We start from the raw sequence: 17763 nt of genomic DNA, 5'->3' as shown, positions 1-17763 counted from the left end.
CTGAGGTCCACCCCTCATAGTCTCATAAAATCCTGTGGATTGTTTTGACATCACTAGTCTAGTCGTGATAGGTATTACAATCTGATTGGACCAGTCGTTTCGAGTGCTGTGGCTACTAAAATTTGGTTTGACCAGTAAAAAAAGCTGTAATTTCCAATAGGCCTTTATCACAGTGCGCGTGACGTCATTTCCAACGGCGAGTAGTAGCGTAAACCGAGTTCCGGTCGAGTCTGTAGCAATGGCGGCGAGCACAGCGAGGAATTGTTGTTGCGTTCCTAAATGTTGTAATAGTTCTACTAAACAGCCGTATCTCAGTTTTCATTCTTTTCCAACTGATGAAAAAGTTAAGAAAATGTGGATTCATTCTATTCGGCGGGATGAAGGCAAAAGTTTTGCAGTTTTAAAAGGGAGTACGTACGTTTGCGGGCAACACTTCACAGAATCTGACTACTCGTCAACAGCCGATCGTAAACGCTTGAAACGTGGAGTTATACCGTCCAGGTTTGAATGGAACAACTGGGGGAGTGTTCGCCAAAAACGACCCAATGTACTGGATAAGGTAACGTCAAAGCGCCAACATTGTGAATCTGAGGTCAGTGATGAACAGCCTGTTGTCTATTACGGACCCGTCCCACTCACAGACCATGACTACTCAACACCTCCGTGTCCAGATCTATTGGATGCTGCAGCAGAGAGAATTAGAGAGTTGGAGGCAGAAGTGAGAGCTTTGTCTGTCTCCCGCATTCAAATAAATCGATTTTGTCTCTCGGATGACGACTTCCGATTTTACACACGCTTTCCCTCAGAGAAGGTTTTCAGGATTTTCTGGGCATCAGTAGAACCATCAGCATCGAACCTTGTGTACTGGTCTAAGGCACAGAGACATGGTCTAGAGACGGTTCCAGGACCAAGCCCTAACAGAAAGCTTCAGCTTATTGATGAGCTTTTCCTTTATTGCTGCCGCGTGTCTGCCGGTCTACGAGAGAAGGTCTTGGCAGATATCTTCAATGTGAGTACAACAACGGTCAGTCGAGTTATCATAACATGGGCAAATTTTCTGTACCTTGTTTTGGGGTCCTTGCCTATTTGGATGACCAAAGAGCAAGTCAGAGCAACCATGCCAGCAAAATTTAAGGAGCACTTCCCAGATGTCCGTGTTATTTTGGACTGTACTGAGATCAGATGTGAAAACCCCTCAGCACTTACACTACAGTCGGAGATGTTTTCACATTACAAAAACTACCCTACTTTCAAAGGCTTGGTTGGTGTTGCTCCATGTGGGGCCATAACCTTTGTTTCACAGCTGTTCACTGGATCCATCTCAGACAGGGAGATAACAAAACAGTCTGGACTTCTGGAACTGCTCGAGCCTGGAGATTGTTGTATGGCAGATAAAGGCTTTACCATAGAGCGACTGCTTGAGAATGTGGGAGCCAGGCTTGTTATCCCTCCATTCAAAAGAGCAGCCCAATTTACAAAAGAAGAGACGAAACGTACACAATCAATAGCCCGTCTAAGGATCGTGGTGGAAAGAGTAATTCGGCGAATCAAAGAAAACCACATCTGGGACTCTACCATTCCTCTCACCCTGACAGGCACAGTGAACCAAATATGGGCAAACTGCTGTTTAATGGCTAATTTTCAAAGGCCCACTTGATGTAAATGTTGTATAGAACGTTTATACAGAAAAGAAACATGATTTAATTTGCAATCAATCAAATGTGTGTTTTATAGTTTAATTTGTACAAAAATATTGAATTGTGAAAACTGCTGTTTAATGGCTAATTTTCAAAGGCCCACTTGATGTAAATGTTGTATAGAACGTTTATACAGAAAAGAAACATGATTTAATTTGCCACCAATCAAATGTGTGTTTTATAGTTTAATTTGTACAAAAATATTGAATTGTGAAAACTTGCATTTAATGTTGCAATATGTTTTTAGTAAATGAGCTTGAAAGTTGCAAACTTAAAAATTGGAATTGTTTTTTATTGCACCACTTTGTTTTTTACATATGTATTGACTGCATTGTGACAATTAAAAAGTTGTTACATTTTCTCAGTTGTTACTATTTCTCATTTATTCATTAACAATTTACAGTGAACTTAGTTATGAATAGGCACTATTAAACATTTAAGACAAACAGATGCTCAACCAAAATAGACATTTGAAGAACCTTTAAGAGTAGTTTACCCGAAAATGACATTTATGCCATAATTTGTGGCATAAATATCATTTTTGGGTAAACTGTTCATGTAACAGTAAACAAATCAACATCAGCACTATTTTAAGCACATCAGCACTCTTAAGAGTTAATATATATATATATATATATATATATATAGATAAATATATAGATAAGATATAAAATCTCTATATATGATCTATATTCATATATCATGTATATATATGTATATTGTGCATCATGTACATCTAGGATGGCACGAGGGTGAGTAAATTATTGCATTTCATTTTTGGGTGACCTTGACCTTTAACAATAAACAAACAATCAATCATCACCAGTATTAGTTTAACAACTCCTAGAGTTAAAATACACATTCATGTATGTATTAAAGAAAAAAATGTCTACTTTGTCCCTCATTAAGACAATTAAACTCTCATCTCTCCAGATGCGCTGAATGGTTATGTCTGTTTTGGTATTTGTTATAAAGTCACACCAACTCAGTCCTGTTACTGCAAGCTGTCCCTGAACTTGCCAGTAGTATTTGTGGCTTTCCTTTAACTTAGCTTGACCGTTGACAACTTTTATGTGTGTCACCTGAGAAATGTCATCAACGTCAGGACATTTTACCTCTGCAAGTCCAAAGGGAGGGTTCTCAGTAGGGTCGTAGACTCTGCCATCAGGGCTTGTGCCAAGGTGTGGCGCATCAGGATGTATAACAAACCCACACTGTAAAACATTGACATTCATCATACCAGAGTACTGAAATAGCACTTCAGGCTCAAGATCCAGTCCACGCTTCATTGCAGAAGTCTGACGAACCCCTCTGATGATTCGGACAGCTAGTGCCTGGCTAGTCGACTCTCCTCTGACATGACACACCTCACGGAATCTACTGGATGTAATGCGTGGTGTACGCATTTGGTTCCATAGAGCAGACTGTGACTGGTCCCGTGTGTCTTTTTCAATTATTGTGCTTAGTTCTTGAGTGACTGCCAAGCTTTCTAAGAACAACATATCATGGAAATTCGGGACAAATTTAAATCTTCCTTCAAATGTATACCCATCCAGAGGAAGCGTAGGGAAAGCAGGGGCTTCTGCATGTTTGACAGCATCCCTTGATGACTCAGCAGGGCACTGATAGGACAGCAAAGAACCTTTGGGTACCAGGCCAAACTTAGACTCCACCAGATTCATCTCCGACAAGCCTTGCAGATCAGTGGCTGAGGCCTGACACTTCTTAAAGACTCCACAGAAGAGAGCAGCAAATTATTGGGAAGGGGACCTAAAAGCAAAGCAAAAAAAAAAAAAAAAAGAGAATAGAAATAATACTTTTAAAAGTCCTTTAATTTGTACATTTTTTTGCTTGACATAAAATAATGTAAATGTAATCACCTGTGTAGGCCCTGTAAAGAGTGGACTTAATACCACTTCTGCTAGAGGTTTTTGGCTTCCTCACAAGTAATTGATCCACTGTTTCAGGATGGATTCCCTGTTAAAAAATAAAAATTATGTTATTATTGAGAGCATGTTTATAAACTTTGAAAGCTTATTTTTTCTAAATAAAATAGAGTTTGCAGCAGTGGACAGCTAGAAAGTCAAAACTTGTTTTTTTCATGTCCTTGGAGCAATGAAAACAAATAGGACAAATAGGACAAAAATACTGTCTGAGATTGTCATAATTCATGCATAAAATAGTTAATAGCTGTTTACTATATCTGAGTCCTGGGCCTGTGCCAAGTCTGTAGAGTGCTTGTGCTGGGTATAGTGGGTGGTACCGTCTTTAGTTTCATCATGCTGTAGTGTGCACTCTGAAACAGCAAGCCAACCAAATGGTTGCATAGCTCTTTCCCAGCCACACAGGAACAGCAAAAAGTACTGATGACAGGAGGATTCTCGTCGACTTTAAATGAAATCTAAATAAATAAAACATTATATACGGTTTAAAATTAGAATACAAATGAAACATTGACATAAATTGACTGCAACAGCAGTCTAACAATTTTCATTTGAACACTTTTTCAAACAAACTGCAACTGCAGTTTAACCCGCTACAACCGTAGCAACTATAAACACAATCAAAACTGTGTCCTCGAACTGGACCTAACTAAAGTTCTGAAAACTGAACAGGTAACCTGAAGAGAGTGTGGCTCTTCGTTTTTCCTCATGGACCGGTAACACTGTGCCCTGATAATCACCTCACTATCTACAACATCAGATACTGTATTGCACAAAAACAGCATTATAATCACACTACCATATCACAGCAAAATAAAAATTGTTTTTTACTTGAAAATTGTATTGGTTTGCGTATTTGTAAGACAATCATGGTTTAGCCAGCTAGGTAGCATGTTAGCCATTTCGAGAGAATAAACAAACGTTAAAATGAAACTTACCTTCATAATTGAAGATGTAGTTTTCAAAGAAGAATTTATATCCCTTCTCAAATTTGGATACTTTCGTTTGTGAAAGATTTTCCACAATCGTGTAAACGTTGGTGATTTGGGGAAGATCCCGCAGTGATATTGAAAACCTTCGCGCCGCCGCCATTGCTACAGACTCAACCGGAACTCGGTTTACGCTACTACTCGCCGTTGGAAGTGACGTCACGCGCACTGTGATAAAGGCCTATATACACTCTGCTTAATTGCCTTTTTTATTTGAAGGTGCATCTTTTACAGTCGTTCAAACAACTGTAGAGTGAAGGGTCTATGCTTTTACTTTTTACAGTTAAATAATAGCTCTCTCTAGGTCCATTTTGTTGGATCATTTATAATTAGGCAACAAAAAAATATGCAAATGAGGCAAATAAAAAAATTAGGCAATGTTTAAAAATTTAGTCTCACTTCAACTTAGGGAAAATGGCCAATTATGCTGTAATAATAAATAGTTATTTTTCCAATACCTTTCACACACAAAAATAAGCTCAAAGAGTGGTTCTAATAAATATAATTTTAAACAGGATGGGACAACAGTTCTGTAAGACGTTTTGGGGCTGTAACTCAGAAGCGAAGACCACCAGGAGACTTGGTTGTATCTTCAGCAGGATTCTTTACTGAGAACACGAGCTGTCTTAGCTGCAGTCATCAAGTCTTACTAAGGCAGTGTACATTGTAGTTTATATACATTAAGAGGGCAGTGCTTTAGAAATGGAGACAAAGCACCTGGGTGACGACCTTACACAAAGCATGCAAATGAAGTATACAGGTTTAGAGTGTTACCAATCCTATTCCAATCAGCATAACTATTCAAAGACTGGGGCAGGAGCTCCAAGATCTATTAAAGACAGAGGGTGAGAGTCTCAGTAATCTGACTCATTTAACTTACAATAGAGAGAACAGGACTGGCAGAAATCTCTTGCTGGAAACTTTGATTAACAGCTGATATCACCATCATAACCTTAAATGCTAAATTCAATGTGCTCTACCTTAGATTTTCATGTTATGTTATGTTATGTTATGTTATGTTATGTTATGTTATGTTATGTTATGTTGTGTTATGTTATGTTATGTTATGTTATGTTATGTTATGCTATGTTATGCTATATTATGTTATGTAAGGACGGCAGTGGCTCAGTGGTTCATGTAGATTGTCTACAAACCGAAAGGTTGGTGGTTCAATCCCCGGTTCCACCTGACCAAGTGTCGAGGTGTCCATGAGCAAGACACCTAACCCCAGCTGCTCCCGACGAGCTGGATGGCGCCTTGCATGGCTGACACCGCCGTCGGTGTGTGAATGAGTGAGTGAATGGCTGAATGTGAGGCTATATGTTCAGCGCTTTGGTGGCCATAGGTCTGTGAAAGCACTATATAAATGCAGTCCATTTAAAATTTACCAAGATCAGCAGATCTTATACAGATTCTTAAATTTGTAACTCCACAGGGCCTTCATATTCACATAAGGCCCAACAGTAAGTTCCAGGGAGCCCTCATAGTCCAAGTGCCTTGTTTAAGAGGCCTTGTGTAGGCTATGGGACACATATATTACAGCATTAATAAACAAAATGTTTTCATTGTTAATGGGTTTTCTCAACCAAACTGGATTGCGTGGCCTTAAACCCCAGATTTTGATTTTCAAAGATTTATTATAAAAACGGATTATTTGTTCCCAAAAATGCAATAAATTCATGACTTTTTTTTTTTAAATGCAATTAATCCATTGAATCAACATAAAGTTATTTTTGATCATATTGCCATCGCAAGAAATATCTCCTGAACTTTTTTAACGGCGATCAGCTCACAAAAACTGATTTTGCACGGGCACTCTGCACTCCTCCCTGAATCGAGGCACTTATTCATTTGTGGATGTAAACTGAATCTGTAAGTCAGCTATGCTGTTTACTTCTGAATATTATATTTCATTCTGGTGCGCTAAACGTTATCGCTACTGCTTAATAGTAGCCTATGCTATTCACCAACTAAACATCCTATTCAATGCGTTCACAGTCTCTTTCACGGGCATCATTTGTAGTAGCCTATTCACAAACTGTTTGCTCAAGCATAGCGTTTTCTCGGAGTTCACGTTGTGCTTTCTACCATGCACAAATAAAAATGTCACTGAACTTTTGCTGTGTAATTGTAACAATGAGCATTTAATCACACCAAACCAACAATTACTAAAAACACACTCAAAAACTGATTTTGCACAGGCATTTTTTGCACTAGTCAGAGTAAACACGCCACCGCCACAATATTACATAATATAAAATAAATATATCACACAAGTAAAAGCGCAGTTTTCCCCAAATATCAGCACAATTGCTAATGTGATATATATGTTATGCAACAATAAATGAGTTGACCAATAAGTTAACATTGAGAGTTACGTTTTGGTTTATCGTCATTTCGCCGATGAAAATTCCAAAATGAAACCACAGCAGAAACAATCTCTGAAACTGATAGTGGTGATTCGTTAGTGAATGATCCGCGTTTTGAACGAATGGGTTCATTTAATGATTCATTGACTCGTCGTTTGCTTCGTCGTTGAATCAAACCGTTTGAACAGATCGGTTGAATGAATGACTCGCTTATTAAGACAGTTGCTGAGTCCCAATTCGCATACTATCCGTCCTAAATAGTATGCGAAACTAGAATTAGTACGTCCCAAATCGTAGCATGTTGAAATGAGTATTCCAAAGATACCCGGATGGTCTACTATTTCCGGTTAGAATTCGAAGTGCAGATCAATGCACACTCTAACGGCTAATATTGCCCACAACCCATTGCGTGCGGGAGGGAGGAGCTTTGCGGTGATGGTGGTGAGGTAAACCTGGCAGTCGGATGCAGCAACGGAGATGTGCCCTCAGTTTTTAAGTGTAAGAATTCAAATGTTTAACCCTAATTAAAGTTATATTTTATTGTCTCGTAATATTAATGGGTTTATGTTGTGCCAAAAAAGTACCGTGTTTATCTTGTAGGGTCCGATGAAGATACTGAGCGCCTCATTGCAGGCTACAAAACAATAAATAAAAAGGCTCTAGTACAGTGTCATGCAACTGCAAGTGTCTTTTTTTTATGTATTTCTTTTGATGTTTCTGTCTGACTTATTTGTAGTAATACTGTGGCTGTACATATGTTAACTTTATCAGTCCAACCAAAGAAACATGGTTACTACACTTTTACTATAGTAAAAGCATGGTTCATTTTCATCGGGGTATTTTTAAGTATTATACATAAGTATAAGATTAAGTATAAAATACGTTAAACAATAGTTACACTATAAACTTTAAATATTTTAACTCAGAAAATAAGTAGCGCTAGCTTTCGTTACACACATTTGCACATGAACGTCAGAACCAGCCGCCTCACAAACGACCTGCGTTTGGTTGATCTACGACGACGCCCTGCTTCACTCCTCAATTTGGTAAACACATTGTAAATGTATTGTGGAAAAAAAGATGGGAATAGTAAATAAAATTATATTGGATATATAAGAATGAATGAAATGTTAAATGTTTTGTTAACAGTCGCGGTGTGCGTAACTAGGCAACCACGTTCAAGTTCACGTTGCATGACGTCGTCGAAGTATGTCCCAGAACGTGCATACTTTTTTGCTACACACTCAAAAATATGTACTTTTTCATCACAAAAAAAGTACATACTTTTAGGTCGTAGTATAAGTAGGCGAATTGGGACTCAGCCAGTGACTTGCCGCCACCTACTGTTAGTTTTAGTTTCATAATTAAAGTACCCTTTAATTAAAAATGAGAAATCATTTTATATTTTAATATTAAATAAAATAATCATAGCATTTATGTAATTGTAAATGCAGTGTAAATGTATTAATATTTTTTTTACAGATATCCACATGAGAAACAATTACCACCTGAATAGGGCTTTAGAAAGCAAATGTTTTATTAATGCTTACTTTGTCCCTTTAGATAAAAATGAGAGAAATAGCCTGTTGCACGATGAAATATTGGGGCCATCATCACCACCACCAGACATCATATCGGATCAGAATGCAGGGAAACATGACATCTACAGTACTGATCCGGGATGTTGGCCTGCTGACATTAACATACAAGGCCAAAATTATTGGATCGAAAAAGGACCAGTGCCATGTCAGAATCGCAGCTGTGATTTTTCTGCTTCCGAAGAACAGTACAAACACCAAAAATGGGCGTTTCCAAAAAGACACTTCTGAGCCGAAAACTTGCGAATGGTGAGTCTGTTCCACGTGACTGGCTTCTGTACTCTCCAATCGAAGGATCTGTGTTTTGTTTTGTTTGCAAATTGTTTGGAGGCATTTCATCATTTTCCGGAACATCTGGATACAGTGACTGGAAACACGCACACAGTCGCATTCCTGATCATGAGAACTCTGACCATCACAGAGAGTGCATGGTAACCTGGGTGACAAGGACATCTGAAAAGGGGCAGATTCATGTGGGCCTTAGGGATCAGTTCAAATTGGAGCATCAGTACTGGGAGGATGTGCTGAAAAGGGTTGTAGCTACAGTAAAATTTTTGTCTGAGCGTGGTCTATCGTTCAGGGGCGATACTGAGACTTTCAATTCCACCAATAACGGTAATTATGGGAATACTTGAACTCATTGCTCAATTCGATCCATTTCTGCGGGAACACATAGCTCGTTTTGGAAATGCTGGGAGAGGAAAGCCGTCCTATCTGTCAAGTACAATATGTGAAGAAATTGTCAAATTGATGGGAGAAAAAGTTTTATCAGAGATCGTCAACAAAATAAAATTAGCCAAGTACTTTTCTATAAGCATGGATTCCACACCAGACATTGCCCATATCGATCAACTCACTTTCATAGCGCGATACCTTTCTCCAGAGGGAAATATAGAGGAGCGCTTTCTTGAATTTCTTCCTATTACAAGCCACACAGGGGAATCACTTTTTAACTCTGTGATGACTGTACTGAATGAGCTGGGAATTGACATAAACAATTGTCGAGGACAGTGTTACGACAATGCAAGCAATATGTCGGGGGCTTATAAGGGTGTACAGTCACGCATTCGGGAGGTAAATCCACTGGCAGAATGGGTGCCTTGCGCAGCACACACACTTAATTTAGTGGGAATAAACACAGTGTTGCAGGAGAGGGGAAATAGAAGTGGCCTCTTTAAGACCGCTATTTATGGGTGTTGTAGTCCACAGCGAAGTGTAATATGGGTAGTGTAGTTCGACACGTGCTGATGATATGTGCGCTCTTCCTGTGTGCTGTGTAGTTGAATTGGATGGAGAAAGTTTGTATTCTGCTTTATTTAAGTTCACTCAAATTATTCCACCCGGGAGCTGGTTGCATTGTGAACCTGGCAACACGAAAATAAGTAAAAGAACGGCATGCATCAGTAATTTTTGTCCGTCTCATCCTTTGCACGAACATGAATTGACGAGCTGTTACGCTGATCGCGGAAGCGGAGAAAGTAACATTGGGGGCTGGAGTCCGGGATTCGTTCGTCGCAGATGGTGAGTTATACGGACATTTGTAAACTGTTGAACCGAACCAGACGTTGTCAGAGAAGAAATGAAAATGGCGGATACTCGGGAGAGAACGCGAGTGGTGAGGAAACATTCTCATTTAAATACGAACAGCCTGTGGAATGCTGCGATGTCGGAAAGAACAGACAATGATGAAAAACGAACACATGTATCATTTGTTGACTGGCTAAATGAGATGGATGCTCAAGTGTCAAAGACTGATAATAACAATCCATTTAAATGCAATCTTGCTCTATGCCCTACGTCCGTTTCAATAAGCAGGCCCACCTGTTGCTACGAGTCACAATTATCACAGCAAACAGCAAGAGCAACTAATCCATTTATTAGTGGGGTGGAAAATGAGAATATGCACGACAGTGGAATCGATACACAGTGCTACACACAAAGTACTCCAGCAAATTTAAACTACACACACTCAATGTGCACAGATTTTACAGCCAAACAGATGCTCCAAGGCACACCTACAATAAATCGCCAGCCACATAAACATGATGTCTGTGCAGCTCAGCATAGTGTTCGTGAGGATGAAAATAACGCTGTCTTTTCCAGTGTTGATGACTGCTGTTTCCCAGAGCTTACTAAATCCAGCCAACGTGTAAGGAAACCACGTCGGACATTCTATGACTTGTCATCAGACAGCGGGGAGGAGTGCGGCGATCACAGAGAAAGGATCCCCACACTGCGACCAGGTCAGTTTGATGGCTCTACTTCATGGAGAGAGTTTCTAAACCGCTTTGAGGATTGTGCCAGAGCTAACCATTGGTCTGAGAGGACAATGACTGTGCAGATGAGGTTTTGTCTAGTAGGTGCAGCAGGTTCAGTGATCCACAAGAACCCCAGGTCCGGCCGTTGGGATTATGCCCGCATAGTAGAGGAAGTGGAGGTGGCATACGGCCCTTCATCCGAACACGCTGCTGCCATTGGAATAGAGCTGAGGCAGAGGGTCCGCAGGGCAGGTGAGCCACTCCATGCATTAAGGGACGACATTTACGAAAAAGTCTCCATTGCTTATGCAGATCGCTCAGAGCGGGAACAGGACTCTATTAGTGTCGAAGTGTTTACTAATGCCATGGGAGATGCTGATATTGTGCAAAGACTGCTGGAAGAGCGACCACGTACCCTGGCCCGCGCCTATGAGATTGCATACAGGTATGAAACCACACGTCGAACCGCCACTAGTGTAACACAACTTATGCAATCTGCCGTAAGATCGATGGAAAGAAAGACTAGAGCAGCAGCAGTACGTGAATGTCCAGATCAGAGTGACGAGGAAAGTTCAGTGCCGTCAACCCATGCGTGGAGACAGAAAAACTCAAAAGCAGAATTCAAACCTCGTCAGCGAAAATTCAATAAGAGTAAAATCAATTGGGAAGAGATTATATGCCACAACTGCCAGGGCATTGGTCACATGAGGCGCAACTGTCCTTCACCCAGGCTCAATCTGGAACGTGTGACTCCAGCAGTTTCCCAGCCTACTTCCACAGTTCTCAGAGTTAAGGGAAGTGGGCCAGAAATGTGCATTCATCTGCTGTTGTATGACATGGAAGTCTGTGCTCTGTTGGACAGCGGGGCCAGGAGGAGCGTGTTACCTCGGCTCTGTTACGAGACCATTAAGGCTGATGTAAGGCCCCCACTCAAGCTATCCACTGTACAGGCCCTGCAGGGAATAGGCCCTATAAATGTTGACGTCCTCGGGGAAGTTGATGTTCCAGTGCAAGTTGGAACCCAAACAGTCAGTGTTAATTTCATTGTAGCAGATGTAGCTGAGGGCACCGAGGCCATTCTTGGGCATCCATTCTTGGAGCAGGCACGGGTCTTGACTTTGGCAGTCAAGAGATTGTACTGTTTGGCGAACAGATTCCGTATTTTAACCCAAAGAACAAACCTCGGGTACACGTAGTCCGCGTAGCACGCACAGCTGTCCTTGAAGCAGGACGTGAATACATCGTTCCGGGCAATGCACATTTCCGTGAGGAAGTACAGGGCAACTGTCCTGTTGAGTCCAACTAAAGGCTTCATGGAGAAGCATCAGGTGATGGTGGCACAGATTATAATTGGTGCCCAGCCAAGTAATCGAGTTCCTGTTAGACTGTTTAATCCAGGTACTGTTGCTGTGAAGGTGAGGAAGGGAGTAATTGCTGGAATCCTCCAGCCTGCCGATGTGGTCCAGGCCTCAACTGCAGAGCCACCCCCAACAGATTCATTTCCCACGGTTGTCCCAAGTCACTTACAGCTGCTGTATGCAGAGAGTTCAAGAGATCTGAAGGAGGCAGAACAGCGAGAGCTTGCGGAGCTGCTTCATGCTTACGGTGATGTTTTCTCCACTGGACCAACAGATCTCGGCCGCACAAACCTTGCCCAACATGACATTCAAACCCGGCCTGGCCCACCTGTGAAACAGCAACCACGTAGAATGGCGTTTGAGAAACAGCAAAGTGCAGATGAACAGATCCAGCAGAACCTTGATTCTGGCCTAGCCTTCCCAAGTAATAGCTGCTGGGCTTCACCCATCGTAATGGTGCGAAAGAAAGACCAAACGTACCGACTGTGTGTAGACTACCGAGCACTAAATGAGCGCACCATAAAAGACGCCTACCCACTCCCAAGAATCCAAGATACTCTAGATACTCTGTCCACGGCAAAGTGGTTTAGCACATTGGACCTTGCCTCCGGCTACTGGCAAGTGGAGTTGACCCCACAGGCGAGACAAGCAGCTGCGTTCTGTAGCAGGAAGGGGCTCTTTGAGTGGATCATCATGCCCTTTGGCCTTTGCAACGCCCCAGCGACGTTCCAGCGCTTAATGGATCGTGTCCTGGCTGGAATGCAGTGGGATATCTGCCTGGTGTATCTAGACGACATCATCGTGCTGGGCAAGGACGTAAAGGAAATGCTCCAGCGCCTGGCCCAGGTGTTTGAAAGGCTGCGCCAAGCCAACCTGAAGTTAAAACCCGCCAAGTGTTGTCTCTTCCACCGCCAGGTGGTCTACCTGAAAATTCGAGATTGGCCACAGCTCACAAGCGTTAATGAAGTTCGGCAGTTTGTGGGTCTTGCATCCTACTACCGACGGTTTGTCAAAGACTTTGCCACAGTTGCAAAGCCCCTTCACAACCTATTAAGAAAACACGCCCGATTTCACTGGACTCCTGACAGCCAACAGGCCTTTGATAAATTAAAGGAGCTGCTCACTACTGCCCCCATCCTTGGCTACCCTATGGACAGCGGTGATCTTATTCTGGATACGGACGCCAGCAACTTTGGAATTGGGGCTGTATTGTCTCAGCTGCAGCAAGGTGAGGAACGTGTTCTAGCATATGGAAGTCGGAGTCTGACGCCAACTGAACAGAATTACTGCACCACACGGAGGGAACTTTTAGCAGTAGTGGAGTTCACAACACTTTTCCGTCAGTACTTGCTAGGCAGATCCTTTACTGTACGCACCGACCATAGTAGCCTACAGTGGCTAATAAGGATGAGAGAACCGGAGGGACAGCTGGCCAGATGGCTTGAGAAACTTGGGGAGTATGACTTCAAAGTTGTTCATCGTCCTGGGCGCTGTCATGAAAACGCTGATGTGCTTTCCCGCAGGCCATGCTGTGCAACTTGCCCCTGCAACCTTAAGAATCCCATCTTGAGTAGCCCTCAGCTCTGTCACCAGGCAGTCCAGTGTGACTTCAACGACGAACCTGTAAATAATGTACCTGCAGCTGTTACCCCGGAGTCTTGTCAAGTGGGGGTAGTACAACCCGCCATCGCCACCAGTACTACTTCATTCTCTGGGTGGACTACTGAAGAACTGTGTGCTGCCCAAGCAGCAGATCCTGATATTGCTCCCATCAAGAGGTGGATGAGGGAAAGCGAGGAACGACCCTCCTGGGAAGATGTCACCCTACGGGCCGGCAACAAAGGCCTACTGGAGTCAGTGGCAGAGACTGTACCTGAAGGATGACGTTCTTGTACGACGTTTCTACCTAAATGAGAGTCCTGAGTATTATCCCCAGATTATGCTGCCGCAAGTTTTCCGGGAAGATATCATGCACCAAATGCACGAGGGCCCAGTGGGCGGACATTTCGGAGTGGAGCGAACGCTGTCCCGGCTGCAGACAAGGTATTATTGGTACAAAATGCGAGAAGATGTTTCACTTTGGTGTCGCACATGCACCAGTTGTGCTGCAAAGGCTCGACCATTAAAGAGGCCTCAGGCACCCATGGGCCTGCCGTTATGGGGCACCACTTACCCTCCATAGCGACCAGGGCACCAATTTTGAATCGGAGGTCTTCCAAACAATGTGTAAGCTGCTCGACATTGACAAAACCCGTACGACACCTTTCCGGCCTCAGTCAGATGGCCAAGTCGAGAGATTTAACGCCACTCTGCAGAAAATCCTAGCCACGACCTCTGAGCGATGTCATTGGGAATGGGATCTAATGGTTCCCTATGCTGTGATGGCTTACAGAGCGACTAAACACAGTTCAACTGGATTTACTCCAAACATGATGCTCTTTGGACGGGAGATATCGGAGCCCATTGACCTGGTCGCAGGAAAGCCCCCCAACGACACACTGACTCAAACAATCCCGCAATATGTGGTTCATATGAGAGAAAGGTTAGAGTTGGCACATCAAGTTGCAAGGGATGCACTGGGCCAATCAGTAGAGCATGCTAAAAAGCAGTATGACAAGAGAGCAGCCAGGACAAGGTCGGTGATGCAGTGTGGTACCTTGTCAAGGGAACGAAGCGAGTGAAAAACAAAATCAGGAAGTTTCTCCCCAACTACGATGGTCCGTACTTTATCCTGGGACATCTGGACGATTTAGTGTACCGCATCCAGAAAAACCCGAGGACCAAAGTAAAAGTTGTTCACCATGACAAGCTCAAACCTTACCATTCCCGGCAACCCCTGGAGAACAACTGGGTGTTTAAAGACTCAGAAGTTTTGCAACCTCAGGAAGTTCCTGCCCCAAACCTGGAAACCGATGGAGCTGAACTTGACTTAGATTTATCTTGTCTCTTCACGGAGGAAACCGGAAATTCCAGTGGCTCAGACAGCATGCCTCTCATGGATGACACAGGTGTGCCGATGACGGAGCAGGACACAGAGGATGTTCAGTGGAGTGAAGGTAGCACGGTGCAACAGGATTTAACAGGGACTGTTAACGGCCAAATGAGGGGTAGGCCGCAACGAGTCAGGAGACCACCGAGGAGGTTTGGAGACTGGACTAATTGATTATTAAGGATTAAAAAAAAAAAAAAAAAAAAGAATACTTTGTTGGCAATTTGTTATTGTTCTATTGCGGGTTAAAAAAAAAAAAAAAAAAAAAAAACTTCCATGTCATCTGTAAAAAAAAAATATATATATATATTTTATGTGCTCCCTTTTTGTAACCCGGGTGGATTTTGTTGTTACCCTTTTGTTGTTAAGGAAACAAGCCAAGTGTATGTTTAATTAGGCATGATTTGTTTCATTGGTATACAATGGCTGTTGTTAACCTCTTTCACCTCTACAGGCCAGTAGTGGAGAAGTCAGCCGGTCACTTAGCTGGACTTAAATAACTACCTCACTAGTCGTGTTGGGACTGAATTATTAATTCTTCAACAAAAGGACTCCCCCTTTACAAGCTACTCTTTAACCCCTCCCAGCACCGTGCTATCCTCCAACCTTATGGACTGTTTACCCTGTCACGTGGGGTTGGAATATACCGGCCAGTGCCTCCATTGAGTTGCTTAAATGGACTGTATGCTTTGACAATGGAGCTGCCTATGGACTGTTGAAAAAAAAAAAGAGAGAAATATGGGTAGACATTGTGTTGAATGTATTTCTGCCTTCTATTAACACTGTGAATCTATGGTAAAAGCCTTGTTAAATGTATGTTGATGTATCTTATATCAGTCATGTCATGGTGCTGGAGTGGTGTTAAGTTTAATCACCATCCAGAGTGGGGGGCAGTGTTGCAGGAGAGGGGAAATAGAAGTGGCCTCTTTAAGACCGCTATTTATGGGTGTTGTAGTCCACAGCGAAGTGTAATATGGGTAGTGTAGTTCGACACATGTGCTGATGTGATGTGCGCTCTTCCTGTGTGCTGTGTAGTTGAATTGGATGGAGAAAGTTTGTATTCTGCTTTATTTAAGTTCACTCAAATTATTCCACCCGGGAGCTGGTTGCATTGTGAACCTGGCAACACGAAAATAAGTAAAAGAACGGCATGCATCGGTCATTTTTGTCCGTCTCATCCTTTGCACGAACATGAATTGACGAGCTGTTACGCTGATCGCGGAAGCGGAGAAAGTAACAACAGTGAATTGTTGCTTTGAAACAAATGAGTTTTTTACATTTGTGCAGACACTGTTTAATTTCTGCTCCCGATCATCCTCGCGATGGCAGGTGATTTCCAGTGGTCTCGAAGCAAATGAGAACAAGCGAATTGAGAGTTTAAAGTCCTTGTCAGACATCCGCTGGTCTGCGCATGCCTCAGCAACTAAAGTACTGTGCTACAACTATTCAAATATTCAGCGGTCTCTCATTGACTTGTCTGAGGATGACAATCAGAATTTATCCACGCGTAACGAAGCTAGAGTGCTCTCAAAGCAAATGGACAAATTGGAAACCGCTCCTTTGCAAATACTGGAACTGCGTACTTCAACGTTTTGATGCAACTAGTACAGTCCTACAAAACATTGACCTTGATCTCTCCAAAGCTGTGGATTTAGTTGCATCTTTAAGGGACTTTGTTGCAGAATTGAGAGGCCAGTTTGATAGTTTTGAAACCGCTGCGAAAGGAATGTCACCTACTATTTCACAGGCCTACAAAAATGACTCCCAAAGGAAGCGAACACGTAAAAAACATGCAGATGAACCAGACAAACCTCATCTGGACTTGCAGATGTCTGGTAGACAGAAGTTTATTGCAGATGTTTTTTATGTGATAAATGACCGTCTTATAGCCGAGCTTGACAGAAGAAGTGAATCATACAAAGAGATCACTAACTTTTTCACTTTCCTGAATAATATTCATACTCTCTCTGATCAAGAACTTTTAAAAGTTAAAAAATTATTCATGTGCACCTATTAAGAGTGGCAGACAAAAAGCACCATGGAGAAACTCAACAACAGTGCAGAATATGAAGACAATGCAGAAAAGTAGAGCGCATGTGGCGGAAGACAAAACTTGTAGTCCATTATAACATCTACAAAGACAGCATCCATGCTTTCAATGTGGAATTAGGCAAAGCTAGACGGACTTTCTTCTCAAATATTATAAACAGAAACAGAAACAACACACACACTTTTTTCTACAGTAGAGAGACTGACAAAGTCTGACTCAAGGCTCAATTCTTGCTCCAAATGAGCCAAATAATAAAAAATAACCAGTTACACAGCTCTGCAGATGACACCCAGATCTATGGCCTAATGATTACAGACCCATTTACTCCCTGTGCCAATGCACTGATGAAGTGAACAGTTGGATGTGCCGAACCCAAGACATGGGGAGTCTGCTTTTAGCTACTATGCCAGCCACAGCTGGAGCTTCCAGAGGAGATCAGATGTGCTCCTACAGTCACATTCAAATCCAGACTCAAAACACTTCTGAGCATTTACTGAATGAGCTGTGTCACT

This window comes from Squalius cephalus (genome assembly GCF_949319135.1).
Source record: "Squalius cephalus genome assembly, chromosome: 20".
Classification (NCBI taxonomy): domain Eukaryota; kingdom Metazoa; phylum Chordata; class Actinopteri; order Cypriniformes; family Leuciscidae; genus Squalius; species Squalius cephalus.
The sequence above is the reverse complement of the archived record's forward strand: the minus strand, read 5'-3'. Positions refer to the sequence as shown.